Source organism: Otolemur garnettii, unplaced genomic scaffold (assembly GCF_000181295.1).
Source record: "Otolemur garnettii isolate 467f Iridium unplaced genomic scaffold, OtoGar3 scaffold00036, whole genome shotgun sequence".
Taxonomy (NCBI): domain Eukaryota; kingdom Metazoa; phylum Chordata; class Mammalia; order Primates; family Galagidae; genus Otolemur; species Otolemur garnettii.
Genome location: NW_003852431.1, coordinates 15,994,620 through 16,013,576, shown reverse-complemented (window position 1 = coordinate 16,013,576; position 18,957 = coordinate 15,994,620). Strand labels below are relative to the sequence as shown.

The 18,957-nt window shown below is 34.6% G+C and overlaps 1 protein-coding gene across 2 annotated transcripts in view; it reads right to left on the bottom strand.

Moving 5' to 3' along the window:
• Positions 1 to 18,957, bottom strand: part of KLHL1 (kelch like family member 1) — a 300,186-nt gene that overhangs the window by 144,767 nt on the left and 136,462 nt on the right. The gene's annotated exons all lie outside the window — the stretch shown is intronic.

Below are 18,957 nucleotides of genomic sequence, written 5' to 3'. Positions count from 1 at the left end.
AGTTGGAGGTTGCTGTGAGCTGTGATGTCACAGCACTCTACCCAGGGGGACAGCTTGAGACTCTGCCTCAAAAAAAAAAAAAAAAAAAAAAAAAAGTAAATAAATAAATAAATAAATACTGTTTGCCAGCTAGGACATCCTGAAGAAAACGGGTTCTAAGAGTTTGCTTTGATCTGTGAGAATGTATGTATATTTTATCAGGTGGTGCTTATTCTATACTTATAGAAAATTGGAAAAAAAACTCATTTTTTATCATAAGAAAAAAAATGTTTTCAGGATCAAAAACTTCTGTTATCAACTGATATTTATGTAGTCTTTTTTCTTTATGCTTATACATATAATTAATGCTTCAGAAAAGATGTTTTTGCTTGCATAATCTGAGCTAGTTAGACGGTTGGGTTAAAAAGTATGTGCAGGAAATAAAGAAGATGTGAGTACATAAGTCGCTTACATAATCACATTATTTTGCAGTAAAAATAGCATTATCTTTGCCACACAAAGAATATATTACAATTTTGCAATCTTAGGTTCCAAATGGTCTCTACAGAAGCATGTAAAATTTTAATTATAATTCCGCATTCATTTATTGCTTAATAAAAGGATTTAAACTATTTCCCTTCTGGGCTGAATAATTTATTAGTTGCTTCTAACCATCATTAAAAAATCATAGCACAGTGCATTCTCTCCTATTGAGCTATTGTAAAATTTTTCTTAACAGAAATGATTATAATTGTCAAAGAAAATCAGGTGAAAATTAAAAGCCAGCTGTAAAATTTACCCTAAATAAGTATTATATTTTTCTGATTATTTATTACAAAAGATTGTATGTATACTAGTTTCCTGTTGCTCCTATAATAAATCACCATCAATTTTGTGGCTTTTCAATATACAAACGTATTATCCTATAGTTCTGTAGCTCAGAGGTCCAGGCAAAGTGCAGCTTGGATGATTTTCTACTTCAGGTTTCCCAGGGGCAGAATCAATTTATTGGAATGGCTCTTTCATTTTTCCAATCTTTGCACATAATCTGCTGTCACCCTCATTCAGGTTGTTGGTAGAATTTGATTCTATGTGTTACACAGTTCTGGTCTCTCAATCCTTGCTGGCTTCAACTCAACTAGAGGCCATTCTCAGCTTTTCGATGCTTCTTGCCTTGCTTAGCTTGTCTCCCTCCCTCCATCTCTACACCTAGCATGGCAGGTTGAATCCTCAAGCTTTGAATCTCTTTTGTCTTCTGCATCCTCTCTCTTCTTTTCTTATTCTCCCACATCTCTGACTGACTCCTCTGGCTTCTCTTGCTTATAAGGCTACCCCATTTCACTTGAATAATCCTAGATAATCACTCTATCTTCAAGTCAGTTGATTAGTTAGCTTAAATTCTATCAGCAAAATACTGTTATTGTAATATGTTGATTAGTATAAGAATCTCCAGGGAACCTTGGTACATGGGAGAGAGAATCTTTTCAAATTTGCCTACTATAATGGGTTCTGCCTTTTGAGTTTATACATTTTTTTATGTTTGTTATTCAAAAACTTAGAGCCTGAAGTTAACAAATGAAGACTAATACAAGTTTCAGTCATCTAACTAAAATTTATCATATAATTATATACATTAAGTTCTCTATCAGAGAATGTAAATATAACGATGAAAAGGCTTGGCTCTTCCCTCAAAGAACTGAAAAATTTTTGATCCCAAAGAAGGCAAGTTTTGTCACTTGATCAACAGAGTACAAATATTACCTAGTCCATTAAATCTCTCATTGGTATTTAATTTATTTATAGAAAAATAATGACATATGTTAAAAATTATTTATATGAACTTTTGATTTTCAGAGGAAAAACTGGTCCTTCTCTTTAATTATCCACCTTGACCCCCTAGCCAAACTTAATTGGTGAGTACAAATAGAAATCCAAAAGAAGAACTCTAAAATTCCTTGGGAAGCAGTTCCCTGGCTGTCATTCATGTCTCCTGGAAATATGGCCTAGAATTGTTGAATACTCAAACACTGGGTTGAACCAGACGATGCTCTAAATTAGTTAGTTATAAGGCAGTCCTTGCCACCAGTGGGCATCCTACAATGTAGTGAGTAATTGAGACACATGATTGTACTGAAAGGAGTAGGGGGCATACTCTAAGATTGCATTGTCCAATGGTCTGAAGAAACCTTAAGACTTGGTTAAGTTTAGTTTCATGAGAACTAAGATACTGTTGTTAAACTTAGTGAGGTGCAGCAGGGTTTTAGTGAGGTGCAGCAGAGGCATGATCTAATGACCTCTTCCTCCAGAGAAACTTGAGTGCCTGAGGATTAGGGCAAAGGTAGCCTGTCAGAGAACATGAATACCTGAGATTTTCACCTTCCTTGGCTCATGACTACTTGGACCCTGACATGTTTGGCACGCTCATGATGAGTTAATTTCTACCAATGAAAAACTCTGGACCCTTCTTGTAGAGGACATGGCATCCCTGCAAGCAACCTTGGTTGTCCTCTGGGTCTGCAAAGAGAGTGTGAGAAAAGTTGATGATGAAATACTGTGTTTTCCCCCAAATAAGACCTACCCCCAAATAAGCCCTAGCAGGATTTCTATGCATTTGTTAAATATAAGCCCTACCCTGATAATAAGACCTAGTGATAGGCATGGCTATGCAGCGTATCTGGTATCTGCATAGCCACACCATGCATTTTGGCACAGAGCAGTAAGGAAGACTAGAACACCTTTTATCTGCCATAGCTCCTTTCTCTGAGCCGTTGGCACTTGTGCCTTGTGTGGGTGTGCATGTGGTAACTGTGGTCATAGGCATCCTATTGCGCATGTGCAAATGGCTAGGGGAAAGGAGTTCACCAACAAGGTTGGCTCCCCCTGTCAGGTTCCAGAAGAAGATAACTTAACTGTATTTGAATAAATGTAGGTTGTTGTATTATACTTCATAAAAATAAGACTTCCCCTGAAAATAAGTCCTAGTGTGTCTTCTTGAGAAAAAATAAATATAAGATAGTGCCTTATTTGGGGGGAAACATGGTATTTAACCAGACTTAGACTTCTAAGTTTATCTGTGCCACTTCCCCTGGTTATGGAGTCCATTTAAACCCTTCAAACAGTCAGGTCAATCAAACTGCGACACAATCCCAGTTTTAACTGACAGAATCTTCAGCATGAAAAATGTAGTAAAGGATAAATCAGTAAAAATTGACCCACAGAAAGAGCAGCATGAGAATCCTAAGTGTATCCCCTTTCCTGGGTGACTTAGGCAAGAACTTTTCCCAAAGAATCCCTGGGACTAGTTGCTCAGTAACAGAGTTTCCAGAAAGGAGACTGATGTCTCCTCACCAGAAAACTTGTGGTTCCAAACCCGTAAGGACTGCTTGTTAATGGCCCCTGTGACCATCACCAGTGTTATTACTTGCTCCCCTCCCTGTGAATCTAAGGATCAATTATAGAGCTCTGCCAACTTTTACTTGTAACCCATGCTTAGGTTTCAAAGCTTAGACTACGGATTTGACTGAGGGTCCTAGTCACCACGGGGGAAATCAGAGACCTTATGCCAAGGTCAGAGTTAAATGGAAAAATAGGAAGAATTGTACCCTTTGAGGCTTTGGACTATATGGTGCACAGATGTCTTTGATACATTTGGCACCAGGATGGGAGGAAATAGCATAATTCTCTCAGCTTTGAGATCTGAGGCCACCAACAATGGGACTCTTGCTCATGTCTGGCTATGACTGAATCCTTTTAGACCCCTACAAAATCCAGTGTTGAATTTACTACTCATAAGAATGTATTATCAAGGTGCACTTTTGCTCACCTTTGCTCTCGAGCCCTGAAGGAAGCAGCTGAAGTTAGGGCTATCACAGGGGGGCATGTGGAATACTGTGAACCTAAGTATCTAGCAGTGTTTACAGCTCTTGCTTTGCTAAAACAATATCGGCTGCCTGGAATGGAAAAAGAAATAGCTACCCTTATTCAAAGTCATCTTTGAGACTATTTCTCTATTCAATGCTTTGTCTTCCTTATGCAAAAGGTGTAGAGACTCACCATTGTTTATATGTAGCTCAACATGGTAGTGAAGTTTGGCACTAGAGGTATCTTCCCAAGCTGAAAGAATTTAGAAAGCAGCAAGTGACATCAAAATGCCAATCAGAATTACATGATTTATTTTTTTGTGGCTCACCAGCAAAGGGTGCTTAGAGTTAGCCAGAAGAAATAAACATAAAGCAGACTCAGAATAGTTGGTAGAAGAAATAACATATCCTATCAGGTATGAAGCATCTGAAGCTATTTTCCTAGGAATGGGGAGATGATCACAGCTGCCCAGGGACATTGGAATAAGCTCCTTGATTTAACAAATACTGTCCTCTCATTGCCCATTATCAGGAAATTATCAAGAAAGAGGAAAGGCATTTTGTTCTCGTGTAACAAAAGTAACAGTATACTTTCATAGAGCTCTTTATTTTGCTCACGGATGTCACAAAAACTTTGATTGCCCCAATATTCTACAAAGCATCACAGGAATTCACTCGCTAGGTGATTTCACCCTGTTATTCAGTATGTAGGAGTTGCCCAGTATTCTAGGTTAACTACTAAAACACATCAATGCCAGAAGGTGAGGGATAAATTTTATAATGTTTCAAGGACATTCTGTGTCTATAGGCTAGACTGCAACAGGGTAGCTTTTCTAGATAAAGAGAACGTCATTGCCCCTCATGTTTCCAAACATCAAGAGTGAAGTACAATATTTATTGGGATTCTTTTAATTTAGAAGGCACTTGGGAAAATGATTTAAGTCCCCTTATTGCATGGTCATCAGGCTATCAGTTTAAAAAGCACTAGAGCAAGCAGGTCCAGATTATTGGGCAATTGTATAATATGTAATGCGAATCATAAGTTCTTTTGGGGAAAAAAAGACTATCAAGTGTTAGTCATAACATCTTGTTTTATATGTCTAAAAAAACCTACCCTTTGCACTAGGAGGTACATGCTTATTCCTCCCATTGACCATATAATTTCAAGTATGATAAATTTGTGAAAAAGGAAAGAATTCTGTCCTAGTTGAGAATGAATTTGGCTTGGTGTATCAGTGCTAACCATAATAATGATGAAAAGAAATCCTTCTCGTAGGCAAAACTGTGAACATACATTTGCAGACCACTTTGAATGGAGAGAGAGAGAGTGAAAGAGCTTGTCTAAGTCATGAACATACACATACATGCCTTCTGATCACTGGAAAATAGCTTTGCTGGCTGGTGAGAAGCTTGACAGGAACAACAGGGAAAAATCAATGGCAAGAAGGTCTGGGAAAATCTTATCCCAATATATCCAATAGACTAGTGATCACAAAGTGATGATGTTTAATGCTCAGCATACAGTATCCATCAGAGAGAAGGCTCTCCATAATCAAGTAGAGAAAATAATTCATACTATGCACATCAGTCTTCTATCTTTATCTCATTATTTCTAAGATAAGCCTACAAACAGGTGACCATGACTTAAAAAAAATTGGAAGCTATGAATGGACCTGAAAATGTAAGTTTTCAGTGACAAATGCTGATGTAACTAGCTATTAATATGGCACACTTCTTGAGAAAATTACATTTGGTGGAAATAGGATTACCTGAGTCCTCTTCCACCTAGGAGAAACAGACGTTCTTTCTCGCAAAAACAGATACATATTCTAGAAATGACCTTTCCTTCTTGGCTTTCAATACCATCCAGTGGCCTAGAAGTCCCTGATCTATGAACATATTGGTCTAAAAAAATTCCCTTGGAAAAAGAGAACCTATTTTATGATGAAAGTAGTGCAACAAAGGGTTCATAAACATAGTATTAATTGGTCTTACCATATACTTCACAAAGCTCAAAATAAAACACCAGCTTTGAATAAACCACAAAGAAGTTTGGGTCATGATCCTCTAAGGTACAACATGAAAGCTTAGCCAGTAGCTGATATTTGATTTTATGTCCACTATTGTTGGAACTCATTGCTTAGGGAAACAAAATGTGAATTCAGTATTAGCCTTTTCCATCATTATTCTCATTAACCTACTCTTGAATGTCTGTTTTATTTCTCCACTACTTTAGGCTTTGTTGAGCAAGAGATCCAGATTCTTTTTATAAAAGGCATTTCTGCCAATAGAGACAGTAAGGGTTTCACTAAACTAGAATCTGTAAATACGAACCGACCTAACAGAGCTAGTTAGCCCAATACAGAAGAGATAGAAACATAATTTACAATGGGGCAACAAAAACTGATCTCTGAGAAACAGAACAAAATTCATGGGAAAATAATCCCTTTCCTTGTCTTCCCTTAATGGACAGTTCTGTATCACAATTGTTCTACATGGCCTATTTAGAAGATATTTCTCCTATCAAACTAATAGCTATGTTTTCTTGCTAACCCTGAACTGCTCATAAACATCAAATCTTGTATTTTATTTTCTTTCTTATTGTATTTTCCCTTTTCTCCTCAAATTTGTGGCCCTAAGACAATTGCATATCCCAATAAATGCTTGGTCAACTTGCTTTGTCTTTAGTTCTGTTCTAGGGAAAACTGAAATGAAGTAATTAAATAGTAATGAAATTATTTCCATAAACATAAACAAGAAACTCATGGAATATTTAAATTAACAGGACATCACATGTGAAAATAGGTAAAATAGAACGCAGATAACCTTTGTAGAGTATTACCTCTATACAGAGACTTTCACATATTTTAATGCTTAATTATGAAAACAAAAGAAATGGAAAAAATCACAGCAGAAAAAATGTACAAGCTATCAATAATAATATAAATGTAATAGTATTTATTTTACTGGATATGTACTTTAAACTATTTCCTCTTTACATTTTTTTTCTTGAGATGGACTTAACATTACCAGGGACTACAGAAGGTGAATATATTTTCAAGAAAGAGTTGAGTGATAAATTAAATTTAATAATGAAGAAAGGGGTGAAGACCAAAGGACAGAAATGTGTATTGTATTCTTGGGTGACAATGGTGGTCATGGGTAGATGACATATTTTTGGCAAAAGTAAATAAAAGTAGACTTGTGGAATCAGGACAAATGACTTTGTCATTTGACTTTGAATGCCAACCTAAATTTTGATGCAAATGTTCAGACTCATTGCCAAATAAACTCATGATACTTTCTGCAGAAATAGACATGTTTAGGAGAGAGTTAACATCTACTAAAGCGTAGTGAGAATTTTTTAAAATTCATTTTTTTTACCAACATGTCTGCTCTTGTCCTAAAGTAGAGGTTATAATTCACAAGCCAAATCTGGGTTTTTTTATTGTTTAGGATTCATTGAGGGTACTAAGAATTAGGTTACACTGATTGCAGTTGTTAGATATAGTCTCTATTGTAATAGTGTCCTATCCCCAAGAAGTGTGCCATACACTGTGATCCCCCAAACTCTTCCCTCCTCCCCCATCCCTCATTCCCCTATCCTACCCCTTGTATTAGATCACCTATAGCTTTCTTACTAGAATTGAGTGCACTGGATTCTTCCTTCTCCATTCTTGTGATGTTTTACTAAGAAAAATGTGTTAGTGATAAATACAAAAGATGTAACATCTCCATCTTTTTTAATGGCTGAGTAGTATCCCATGGTATACATATAAAGAGTAAACACTCCAATCTGCCTTTGGGCTATGAGATATAAATAGAACCTTCTCTGATGAAGACACACTAATTGCTAACAGACATTTGAAAAAATGCTCATCATCCCTGATCATCAGAAAAATGCAAATCAAAACCACTCTGAAATATCACCTAACCCCACTGAAAATAACCCACATCACAAAGTCTCAAAGCTACAGATACTGGTACAGATGTGGAGAGAAGGATACACTTTTACATGGCTGGTGGGACTACAAACTAGTATAACCATTTTTGGAGAAGTATGGAGAATCCTCAAAGAACTCAAATTAGACATGCATTTGATCCTGCAATCCCATTACTAGGCATCTACCCAGAAGAAAAAATATATAATTTTATCATAAGGACATTTGCACATGGCTGTTTGTTAAAGCTCAATTTACAATCTCCAAAATGTGGAAACAACCTAAGTGCTGGAATGGATTGACTCATTGCTTTTGAAAGATAAGGCACAATATATCAGAAATATTTAGCAGGAGTCAGAAATGTAAGTTTATGAAATAATAGGTATTGGAAAGATATAATCTAGATATAATAGGTAAAGAAAGTATTGAAGTCCTTTTACATTTGTCTTACATTGGTTGATGTAGGAAACAGGAAGAAATGGATATATCCAAGAGATGGGGGGGTGGCAAGGACAAAAAAATTTTAAGGAGGAGTTAATTAATGACACTAAAAAATGCAGAAAGTTCATGGAGAACGAAAACTGAGGAAAATGTCATAGTTTTGCCATTAGGATACTAAAAGAACATTTTTAGTCAAGTGATGAGTTTATAGTCTGATCTTAATTATGTAACAGTTTGATGTTGAACATAGTGAAATAGAAGTAGAATACTCTGAGAACCACAGTGCTAAAGGGAGAACTCAATACCATAGCTCTAGCAGGACACAATTTGTTTTGGTGGTGGTGGGGGGATAAAATCCATCTGTTTGAACAGATCTTCAATAACTATCTCAAAACCTAAAACATTGTAGGTGCTCATAATGATCTTTACTTAAAATGAATTTTTCTGAGCTTAATGCCAGAAAAGGAAGGAGCCAAAGAAGGAGAAACAATATAATCATGAAATGAAAGATAAATGGCTGTAAGTGAAATATAGAACCAAATGAGAAATTGTAAAAATAAAAAAATACTGGGTGGTGCCTGTGGCTCAAAGGAGTAGAGCACCAGTCCCATATGTCAGAGGTCATGGGTTCAAACCCAGCCTTGGCCAAAAACTGCAAAAAAAAAAAAAAAAAAAAGAGAAAGAACTAATAAAAGAAATAAAAATAAAAAAAAATTACTTGCTAGTTAAGAAAGAGTTAAGTGCCCATCGAGCCATGAATGGATTAACAAATTGTGGCATAAGTACACCATGGAATACCATGCAGCCATAATAAAGATGGAGACCTCATATCTTTTATGTTTACCTGGATGGAGCTGGAACATATTCTCCTTAGTAAAGTACCTCAATAATGGGGAAAAAAAGTATCCAATGTATTCAATACTACTATGAAATCAGTATATAATCACCTACACATTCATAGGAATGGTGAAACATAACTATAGTCCAGAAAGAAGGAGGGAAGAGGAAGGACAGTGGAGGGGAATGGGCAAGTGAGAGGAGGGAGGGCATTTGGGTGGACCTCACCTAATGTGTGCATAATGCAATGATACATTTCTAAACTACTTTTTAACTTTGTTTCCCTTTTTTTTATTAAATCATAAACACATAGATCATGTATACATTAATGCATTTATGGGGTACAATGTGCTGATTTCATATAGAATTAGGAATGCTTACATCACACTGGTTAATATATACCTCATCTTGTTTACTTAGAGTATGAATGTCTTACCACAACAAATAAGTAAGCGAGGAGACGGTTCTATCAATCAGTTACATGTAAGCATTCCACATTGTATATCAAATACACACATTGTACCTCATAAATGCATTAATATAATAGTTATGATTTAATAAAGAATAAGAGTAATAGTAATAATTTTAACCAAAATTACAAAAAACTAACTAATACTTTAAAATAGATCCCTGACATATATATATTTAAAAGATAAAAGGCACAGAAATTTTAAAGCATATCAACTAACACAGAAATAAAATAATTATAATCCCTTCCTATAAATCAAGGAACAAGGTATAAAGAGAATAGGGAGTATGTAAAAACTTCTGGCTGAACCTTATTGGGCTTATATCAATGATCATTTTTCAGGTTCATTTAAGGGAATACTTACTATATGGCCTATGTATTCAAAGAGATACACTTGAAATTATCGGCAAACACTATCTTTAATTTAGTTTTCATAATGTAAATTTAACCTATATATTATTGTGTTAAAATAGAGAGCAGTGAGATTTTTCTATTTTTTAATACATGCAATAAGGATCTTAGAAAAAATTTATGAAATAATTTAATATTCATTTTTTAATCAGAAAAATGCATTAATATTAGACATTTAAACTTTGCTGAAGTCAAGAAATATGAAAGTAGAATCCTTGACATTACTTTGTTTAAATTTTATGAGTCTCAACCATGATATTATTAGGTTGAGCTGAAGCTATCATTATGAAAGTTCTCACCTTGAGAATAATAGAAAATGAATATCAGGAGAGATGTATATATATTTTAGCAGGATTTCTAGTGTGCAAATCCCTCTTCAATATTCTTATAAATCTCAAAAATACTCTTTCTTCCTGTCAAAGAAAACTTTCCACCAATTCAGGGAGCTGAAGTTGACTAGAACAAAAGTCTTTACACTGAATTGAAATTTTTCTTTTTGTGATTTATTCCCATGGGCCCTGGTACCATAAGAAGACAGAAATCCATAAAATAATTAATAATTATATTAATTAATAACTCATATTATACACACTATTCTAATAATTGCTTAAAAAGTAGAAGCTTGTGTGGCCATTCATGTTAGCTATTTGTGATGACAAGTACAGAGAGTTTAAATGACTATGCCAGGTTAACACAGAGAATATATGACTGTGAAGGTCATCAAATCCAAGTAATCTGGCTCTGGAATTCACACTTAATTATTAAGTTATGTTGTCTCTTAGTATGGCTTAAATAAATTGCTGCTAAGTTTGTAACAATGATCATAATACAATTTCTTTAATATTCTTGGAAGCTTCGCCACCATTGATTGGTAGTTAATCTGTGCTCCCACAGCTTCAATTTCTGCAATAATGAAATGTCATATTGAAATAACTAAAGAAAGCAAAACTATAGCCTGGCTATCCCCAAAAAGGAAATTACAAGAGCATGTAAAATCTTTTCTTACATATCTTCCTTTTTTTTTTTTTTTTTTGTTAACTCAATTTTTTCCCACCTCTGAACCATATAGAACACAGAGAACATTATTTGGTTTGATTCAATTTCAAGGTTGGCATACACTGTTTGTTCAAAGTCTCTAGCAATGGCAATCCAATAGAAAGTGAATATGATCTCATTGCTGGTTTTTAAAGTGTGACTTGAGTACTTCATGTTTACCTGGAATAGCAATGCTGAAAATATAACAGTGCTGTTTGAGTTTCATAAATTCAAAATCACTACCCTTTAATTCTAAACTCAATTTTTAAACTCATATATGAATAAGAATGTTACACACTCTACCTTGGGTGTGCTCTTTCCTTTGTTTATAATCTTATTGACCACATGTTTAAACTGGCAGCAAATCCTTTACAGTTATTAACATTGATAAGTAATATGACAATTTCCTCTTTTCATTAACTAAAACAAATTATTGATGACCCACTCCATGACACGCAGTTATTTTCTTGTTCTTAAAAGCTAATAAAGACTGACTTTACTCGGCTTAGCCTATTGAAAATGCCTTCAGGGTGATGCTGTGGCTCAAAGGAGTAGGGCTCTGGCCCCATATGCCAGAGGTGGCAGGTTCAAACCCAGCCCCGGCCAAAAACTGCAAAAAAAAAAAAAGAAAGAAAGAAAATACTTTGAATTCCTGCCTGATCTGTGACATTTGAGATGGATGCAACCTTAATAAACATGTGATTTCATGCTTAAAGTTTTTAAGCTATTAAATACATGATTTAATACTCCATAACTTATTAAAGTGAATAGTACCATTATTTTCTTTTATAGATGAGAAAAGAGGGGTACCGGAAGGATACTTGCCTTGGGTAGCTTTCCTTAGGGGCTCTATTAAAATTCAACAATCTGCCTTCAAATATGATGCTCATAATCACCCTGTCTCCTTACCAAAAATAATCACTGGTAAATGGTTGGGAGTAGAACTCTGCTCTGGAAGAAATAAGTCAAAGTTTTACAAATTTACATGTGAGCGACTCTTTGGCAACTATTACAGCAACTCAGAAGATCATTTAACATGATGGCTAAACTAATCAATTGATGCCCCAAATTAACCCAGTGTTCCAAAATCTCCCAAGGAGCTAAAATAATTGGCTTCTAGATGGTGATTAACTAAGTGGCTTCACATGGTGAATTTTTAGTAAGTAAATACATTAAGTGCTTTTTTCCTTCTTGATACCTCATGAGAGCTATTTACTTATTAAGCAGTCCCTGGGATTCCACAGTATTCACCTAATAAATATTAGACAAAACTATTGAAATGAAACTATTTTTGTGACTTGAAGTTTCTGGAAGAATCCTCATTATCTAAAAATCCTCAGAAGAATCATATGTCCATCTTTGCTTTTATGCAGTGGACAAGGAAAGAGGTAGATTAATACGGGAGGTTGTTAGAAATATAGGTGTCCATAAAGGTCGTGTGGCAATTATTTTAAATTTACACCCTTATTTCAATATTTTTATTGTTCTCTTCAGAACCCACTAGATTTAAGGTATGAGTTATATTTGTAAATCAGGAAAACAGGGCTAAAACATAACACAGATAATATGAAAATTGTTTTTAAATTTTCTATATTTTAAGAATGGTTATCTTATTTTATGAGAATAAATTATAACTACATTAGGATGTAGTTTTTGTTTTTATTTTATCTTGGATAAAAAATTCTGTTAAATATGATTTATTTAAAGCTTCATTCTTGTAGACACTGGAATAGCATGGTAACAAAAGAGACGTAAACTTGTATTCTGATTTTTGTACATGATACTTTCTTTACTTACAATTAAGATTCATTATTCAAATAATCTGAAATTATTTCCATACTTTTGACACTGTTCCATTTTATCAAGTCTACTGAAGGCAGAATAGCTTTCAATGTAATAGAAAAATATAGTAATTTGAATGTTAGGTTATATTAGCAAGTTTTTTCATTTGTTAAGAATACTACTGAATTTTGAAATTGTCATGCTAGTCTGCAATGGGAATGAGTTCTCATTGTTTACATTACAATACTTATTTTTACATTAATTAACTCTTATGATTTTCAAACTTCCTCCTAAATTTTTGAAGTATAAAATATCTTTGCAATCTCTATCACTTATTCCTACCCAAAGCTTTCCCTCAAACAGTTGATAGGTGGGGCAGTGTAAGCCCACTGATGGCTTACATTTAAGAGTATATGTTTTGTTTTGTTTTGTTTTTGAGACAGAGCCTCAAGCTGTCCCCCTGGGTAGAGTGCCGTGGCATTACAGCTCACAGCAACCTCTAACTCCTGGGCTCAAGCGAGTCTCCTGCCTCCGCCTCCCAAGTAGCTGGGACCACAGGCGCCCGCCACAGCGCCCGGCTATTTTTTGGTTGCAGCGGTCATTGTTGTTTGGCGGGTCCGGGCTGGGGATTCAAACCTGCCACCTTAGGTGTATGTGGCTGGCGCCTTAGCCCGTTGAGCTATAGGCACCGAGCCAAGAGTATATGTTGAAACACAATTTTGAATACTTAGCTAATTAGAGCTCATTTTATAAAAGTATTTAATCTTTTGAATATTAAATAAGTATATCATTAATATAGATTTACCATGGGTACATAGCAAAAAATACATGAAGGTGTGGAAATGTACAACGAAGCAAGAAAGGTAATTGCACTATGGGTAATACATATTGTATTTTGTGGGAAAAATTTGAGGGGATAGAGAAAGAAATATTCTCTATAGCTCATGCAGTAAGTGATGAGAGCAATATAGAGTGAGTTTAAATGTAGATGAAGTTTCACTCTCTCCCCCTGCAGCTGTAGGGCTGGTTCCTAACAGACCACTGACTTTACTAGGCTGCCATCTGGAGGGTGGGGACTGCAGTGTTAGAGAACATGATTACTAGAAATATATATATGTATATATATGTATATATATATATATATATATGTATATATTTAACATCTTGGCCAAAAACTGGATTAGTATTTTTCACCAAATTAATTAAAGAAGAAAAAAATTATTTCCAGAGATACTTGACAAAATTTGGCCACTATTCTTCATTAAAAACCACTCGATAAAATACGAATAGTTGGAAACCTCTTTAACCTGATAAAATATTTCTGTTTGTCCAAAAGCTGGCAGCATCCTTTGTGGGAGCCACTAGAGGCCTTTCCAGTGAAGTCAGGAGCATGGCAACAATGACTACAGTTACTGCTGCTATTGGGTACTGTGATTCATGACCACATGTTGTGAACCAGCGTCGGGAAGGGGAGCGAACCAGAGTGGAATTGGCGGGGACTGAGAAAAATACAGCAGAAGAGAAGACACATAAATGAAAGATGGGATCGGGAGGACTGACTGAGCTGATGCTGCAGCCAGCCCCAAAGCACAAGATCAGCTTTATTTTATAGTATCTGTACCAGGTTGTCCAGGGGGAAGTAGCATAGACAATATGGGGCTGATTTGTCTTTATTAAAGTCATTTATATTTTTCAATTGTACTGTAAGACCAAAATTATGTCTTTTGTTTATGCCACTAGACATATTTGAATGAACAAAAAAGAACATTGTTAAAGAGGGATTTGAAGGACTTACAAAAAATCGGGGCTTTATGCTATAAAGGAAGAGAAACTCAATCCACAGAACTCTCAGGTTTTTAAGTGGAATAATGATTAAATCTATGTAAAATAATCTCTGTTAGCAAGATTCAGGACAGATTAAAATGCAGCCTAGTATGGGAACGCTACAAAGGCATTTCAGAATAAGATTTTTCATACGTGGAAGTTATTTGGAAAATGGGAAGGAAGAAAGGAGGAAATCTAGTTCAGCCGTCAGCTTTTCATTACAGCGTATGTTACACTGTAGATGGTGAAACCAATTCAGGAAATGTTAGGAGTTGGAATGGATTTGTTAGAACAGTGGTACCAAACCTTTTTTACACGATTGTGTTTCCACTGGCCTGGGAGATACGGGGGATGGTTTCAGGATGATTCAAACACATTAATTACATCTCCACCTCAGATCTTCAGGCATCAGATTGTCATAAGGAGGGTGCAACCCACATCCCTCACTAGCACAGTTCACAGTAGGGTTCACGCTCCTGAGGCTCTAATAATGCTGCTGCTAATCTGACAGAAGGAACAGCTCTGGCAGTGATGAGAGTAATAGGAAGTGAGAGCAAATACAGACGGACTTTCGCTCTCACCCTCTGCTCACTACAGCTGTAGGGCTGGTGCCTGACATGCCACTGACTTTGCTAGTCTGCCACCTGGGGGTTGGGACTGCAGTGTTTGGGAACATGGTTATTTTTTTGTTGTTGTTGCGTGTTTGGCAGGGGCTGGGTTTGAACCCGCCACCTCTGGCATACTGGGCTGGAGCCCTACTCCTTTGAGCCATAGGCGCCGCCCAAATATGATTCCTTTTTAATAGAATATACCAAATGTCAGTCATTGTCTTACAGAGAGATTGAAAAATGAGCTGTGGAGTTCAGAAGTGAGTACTTAGCTTGAGGTTTGGTTTGTGAATGATATTGAAGCTGTGTACCATTGGCTAGCAGGAGAGCACAGATCAGGAAGAGAAGAGGAGAGACGCCAGAATCCTGGGGGTTGGTGCAGAAGGGGTCAGTGAGAGATATAGAAAATGGGGATCCAAGAACATACAGGGAGAAATATTTTCAGAGCCAAGAAGATGAAAACTGCATTCTAAAGTGTAAGTATCCCTTAATAGCGTTAGCAGCTTATATCTGAATAAATAAAGAGTGGCTGTGAGAGAAGAGTTGACATAAGAACTTGTTCCTGGGGTAGTTACCCTTTTTCTACATCCTGATTCAACATTTAAACAGTAAATTCTATAAGCCATGAAAGATAAAAACTATATATTTTATTGCCTAAAACTAGTAGGAAAATAATTTGAGGAGAATATGTATAAAAACATTTTCACTAAAATATAAAAGATTTCTTAGATGATAAATAGAAGAAAATATGTATATTTAATTTGTGAATTATTGCATATGTTTCAAATGGTATAACTTATACAATTATACAATCACTAAAAATTATAGTAGTGGATTACAATACCTTATATAGACATCAGTTTCCAAAGTTAAAGGGATGTTGGTTTGTATTATTTTTATTTTCTTTAGTAAATAAGGCCTAGGCACAATAATAAATGAACTCTTGAGTTTTTTTTTTTTTTTTTTTTGTAGAGACAGAGTCTCACTTTTTCGCCCTTGGTAGAGTGCAGCAGAGTCGCTCCAGCAACCTCCAACTCCTGGGCTTAGGCAATTCTTCTGCCTCAGCCTCCCAAGTAGCTGAGAATACAGGTGCCTGCCACAACGCCCAGCTATTGTTTGTTGCAGTTTGGCCAGGGCAGGGTTTGAACCCGCCACCGTCGGTATATGGGGCCGGCGCCCTAGTCACTGAGCCACAGGTGTCCCCCAGTGAATTCTTATTTAATGATATTTTTATTTCTCAATACTTGTTTGGAACTCATCAATTAATGTAGAGTTGATTATAATATTTTGCCCACCATTAGGCCGAAAATGTTAAGATAAAGTATTCATCTATTTTAGGCTGTGACATGTATATATATATATATATATGTCATATATATATATATTTAAAATATGTTTAAAAATAATCTTTAATAATAATATACAAGCCATAATAGATGCCACGAATTAAAAATACTATGGTTTTAAAATGTTGGATTAATATTAGTTACATAAAAAATATTTAACCTTTTTTGGCTAAGTTAGCTTCCTTTAAATTATAAGAACTTCTAATTACTTAACTATATGTATAAGTATAATATACTTGTGTATGTTTTTAAATAATGCAAATCAATTCATATACTTAAATGTTCTTTTTCAAAATAGTGTTATATACAAGAAAAAGAAGGATTTTCTAGATGTTTGAGAGAAATAGAGAAAAAAGTGGAATAAATTTCTAAGTGAGATGCTTAGTTGTCATATTTTAGCCCAAAGGAAATCTGACCTGCTTCGCCTTTATGGCAAAAGTTGTGCAGAATAAGCACACTTTTAGATACAGAAAAAAATTATTCCAAATGGCTCCCCAGCCCCATAAATAATGTTTGTAGAGTGAAGAAATAACCCAGGTGTAAAATATTTCACATTACATTATTCCAAAGATCTTTTTAAATCATCAGAGTCTAAAACTGCAAATACCTTAAGTAAAGAAAGGACACTAAACTTAAATAAATTAATCATTATGGAGCAATACAAAGCAAAACATTCAAACTTTTATTGTTTTTCCTTTGCAGAGAATTTTTAAAAATCTTAACATATATATATATATGCTCATTAGCCTACAAATGTTTCTAATACTTTATCAAATAGCAATTACATAAATATGTACATATATAAATTCTCCTATTCATTCTATGCATAAATTTTGGAACTTTAAAATAATTTTTTGCTTATTTTAATAGAATATCCTATAATTTAAGGTAAAATTATATAATGAAAATTTTAATAGAATATCCTATAATTAAGGTAAAATTATTTGGTGAAAATATAAACTTGTACACCCTGAGTTTATGACAAACATATTAAGAAACTAGTTAGAGAAATGAATTACAGTAAAAAAAAATACATTAAAAAATTACAAGTAATTTTTATAAGTAATTACAAGTAATTAATGTTACTTTTAATGTTATTATAAACTTTTATTCACTGATATTGTTTTGTTTTGTTTTAGTTGTTTTTCCAATCCTCAGTTGTTAAATGTCCTGTGGTGTCTTTTTTAAGTTCCTCAGAGAGGAACAACGATTCCCTTCCTGTGGACCTTGAAAAGTTTGCTGAAACTCACTTTTTTCAGTAAAACAACAAGAACAATGAAAATACAAATACAAAGAAACAAAATGATTATCATATTCAACTTTGCATTCCCATCTATAACAGGATTCCTGGGTGGTAAGTTCTTACAATATTTAAAAGAGTGTATCATGAATTTTCTGTGTTTGCAAGTCAACCTAGAGAATGATCAATACACTACAGATAATTTCATACTTAGTTAAAATTAATACATGAAAAGATCTTTGGGATCATTTAGATAAAAGTGAAATATAATATTTTTAACAATAGGAAAAATAGTTATTTGATATCAGTGAAAAGAGTTTATTGTTGAAGTCATGACAAATGAAGACACCACTCTATGTAGGTAGGATAGCTTGACTCTTGGTCAGGTCCCTATCAGTCATCCTAGTCATTTTATTTTTCTTACTCTTGATTGCTTGGTGAATTACTAAATTATAGTTTAATTTTTACATATTATTAGGAAAGACAGCAGGAGTTTGCAATTCTGTTTTCATTTATATAATGACCATACAAATCATTTACTAAGAAATTATCTACTCTGTCCCAGCCATGGATCTAGGATGGGAGATACAACACCAAAAAAGGCAGGCAAGGTAAAATGATACTCTAGAGTAACAGACTTCAGGTCCAATCCGGACTAGAAATCATGGAAAAACTTCTCCTTGGAAACCATCATGAATACTTTATCAGACACAAAGTTTATGAACAAATAATATTCAAGTAATGGAAAATGAAATATTTTAACTTTGTAAATACATAGTATGTTAAAGTACAATTTCATTCAAAAGATTAAATCATGACTCTCATAAAAATATCAAATAAACCTAGATAAAATATTTATTTAATTAATTCATGAGGGAATTGCTAAGTCATAAAAACTAGTTCAGAAAATATGCCATAGAGAAGGCGCATGTGTGTGAGCAACCAGGAAATGAGAAGCTGAGTTTGTTCCTGGAAGAAAAAGTGACTTCTGAAGAAAAGTGGCGGGAATCAATTCTACTTCCATGGTTTAAAATTTATTTACATCATTATATCAAAAAAATAATCTGCATTATAGTCAGCAATGCAATTATTTTGAGTGTAAAATATAGGATGTGCCAAGTTTTACCCTAAAGTTGCATGCATAGGAAAAATGGGAAGTTGTAGCTAAAGGAATATTTACTTAA